This window comes from Phalaenopsis equestris, unplaced genomic scaffold (assembly GCF_001263595.1).
Source record: "Phalaenopsis equestris unplaced genomic scaffold, ASM126359v1 Scaffold197674, whole genome shotgun sequence".
Lineage (NCBI taxonomy): Eukaryota > Viridiplantae > Streptophyta > Magnoliopsida > Asparagales > Orchidaceae > Phalaenopsis > Phalaenopsis equestris.
In genome coordinates this window covers 1-2,574 of record NW_018217623.1, presented here as the reverse complement: position 1 = coordinate 2,574, position 2,574 = coordinate 1, and the positions used below count along the sequence as shown (strand labels likewise).

Sequence of the window (2,574 nt, the reverse complement as noted above, 5' to 3'; positions counted from 1 at the left end):
GGGGGCAGCTTATGTTTATTCGAATAAGTCGTGTTTGGGGGCAGTTTGTGTTTATTCGAATAAGTCGTTTATTTATAAATCACATTTTCGGATAAACTGTTCAAATACAGTTTCCAAACAGTAGGACGACGTTTTGAAAACACCGCCGCTACCTCAGACGAGTTTTTTTTCTCTCATTACGCGATTAGTTGTGTTTAAGTAGATTTAGTGAATTTAGATTTAATAAACTTTAGAAATATTAAATTTTAAAAATTGTTTGTCAAGGAATTAAATATATCTAATTAAATCATGTAAATTTGTTTATGTACTTATGTCAAGATTTAAAATGTTGTTATGTTTGTTATGGCAAAAAGTTATAATTAAACTTTGTGATTATTTTATTAATATAATAAAAATTAATTATTAAATTTAATTAAAATCCATTAAATTTTATTATTAATTATACTAATTAATATTTAATTATTCACTAAACTAATTGATTATTAAGAAAAAAATTATTAAACAAAATTACTTGTTAAACAATAAATTAACATTAACACAATATTAATTAATTGTTATTAATTATATTGATTAAGATTATTTAAGAAATTTATTAAACATTTTAAAATTTTAAAATGCACTTTTATTTATTAATTAATTATTAAATAATTAAATGTAAATTAATCTAATTATTATTAAATTGATAATATATGAATTAATTATTATTTATTAATCAATTTAATTAATAAATTTAATTTAAATAAAAATAAATTAAAATAATTTGTTACCAAGATTAAATAAAAAAATAAATCTGTTTAATTCTGCTTTAAGAGTCTGTTTGTGACAGATTTACAGGTTTAGATAAACTATATCTTAACAGCTTTTTCAAAAATTTGCTGTTGAAATTAGCATTTTCCACCGATCCTAATTAGGTGCGGTAGCAGCTTTCTAGTTACGGTCCAATTTTTTCAAAAAAAAAAAATTATAATAGCCACCACATATTTTTATAACATCATCTTATTTTTTTTACTGTTTCATAAATAGCAGCTATCTCAAACAGATACTTAAATCTATTGCCGTAAAAGCTATTGATTAAATCTTGATGTTGTTATTTATGTATTAAATGTTCGGGCAAAATTACACTCTCTGACACACAAATTAAATGCATTATATTTATAAATTATTATGATTTTTTGCATAATTTTTGGAATCAACCATGCATCACAACATCATTATATTATGATGTCAAATTAATCTAAAAATAATCTTGTAGTATGATATGGTTGTATTACATGATGTCAAATTAATTTGAACATTACCTTTTTGATTGTTTTGAAACTTGTAGGATTTTTATATTGTCAATGCTTATGAAGAGGGAGAAGAGTAGATCCTCGTGTTGTTTCCGCTTATCACCGTTTGGGAAGACATACTAGAAGTATTTGGGCTCGCCAAAACAAAAGGAAAGTGATGCATTTATACATAAGAGAGTTCAATTATCATCGAACAATTGTTGTTTTTCAAAAATAAGCCGACTCATAAACTAATGAGTAGAGTTCGGGTTAGTTTGAGCTTAGCTTGTTAGTACATGAAGCTTAACTCACAAACAACGAATTCTTCTGATTCCCATACAATCTTTAACAATAAATAACAACACAAACATAATTACAATATTCATTAAATAATATAATTTCCATTATATAAATACTACAAATACTTCTAACCTCCAACTTCTCCTAAATTACAACTTTGTTCATTGGTTCATCTCTAACTTCCCTTTCAAGAACCCTCTGCACAGCTTCTCCCAAGCTTCCCTATCTGGCTCTCTCTCATTCAATTCCTTCTTCACATTTTCAGCATGCTCTCTCTGCATCAAATTATCCAAATTTACTCTCATATAAATAAAAAATATATATATAAATATATAATATGTCATATTGATTGATTAAAGAGCAAAAATTCACCTGAATGAGATTGAGATCAAGAAGGCGATCGATGAGGTGCAAAAGGATATCTTTGGTGTACTCGGGATGACCTTGAATTCCCATGATATGATCGTCGAATTTGAACATCTCAATTTCCGTCCTATCTGATCGAGCTAATACTTCGACGGACGGCGGCAACTCCCACACCTGAACAACATGATTCAAACATTTCAGACTCAATTTTAACTACCAGATATAAACATATTCGTCCATATTACTCGATCTATAAATTCTCTAGTTTATTTAACCTCGTCGCGGTGGCACTCAATCACGGAAAGTTGAGAGGGGGCTTCGAGTGGAGAGAAAAACTTGCTCAAGTTAGAAGAGGGATCAATGGAAGTCACCCCTATATCCCATCCTTTGGCTGCTCTTCCTGTCTTGCCTCCTAATGCTCTCCCAATTATCTGCCAGCATAACATTTTACATGTAATAAATGGTCATTAATATTTGTTAATAATTAATGACAAAAATAGAAATTACATCATTTTAGTGTGTATTGGTATATAATTAGAAACATTGAATAGTATATGGAATTTGCTGTTATTAGTCTGCTTCAGATATATATAGGATTTGGTTTGATACAAATCAGCTAATACGAGAATAACACGGGTGA

At 27.9% G+C, this 2,574-nt stretch overlaps 1 long non-coding RNA gene across 1 annotated transcript; it reads right to left on the bottom strand.

Moving 5' to 3' along the window:
- Nucleotides 1-1,705: 1,705 nt before the first annotated feature.
- On the bottom strand, nucleotides 1,706-2,332 carry LOC110035424. Its single transcript, XR_002295141.1, has 3 exons — nucleotides 2,210-2,332; nucleotides 1,941-2,108; nucleotides 1,706-1,843 (listed from the first exon to the last, which is right to left on the bottom strand). It is a non-coding gene; the product is annotated as an uncharacterized LOC110035424 (long non-coding RNA).
- Between the last annotated feature and the right edge of the window lie 242 nt (nucleotides 2,333-2,574).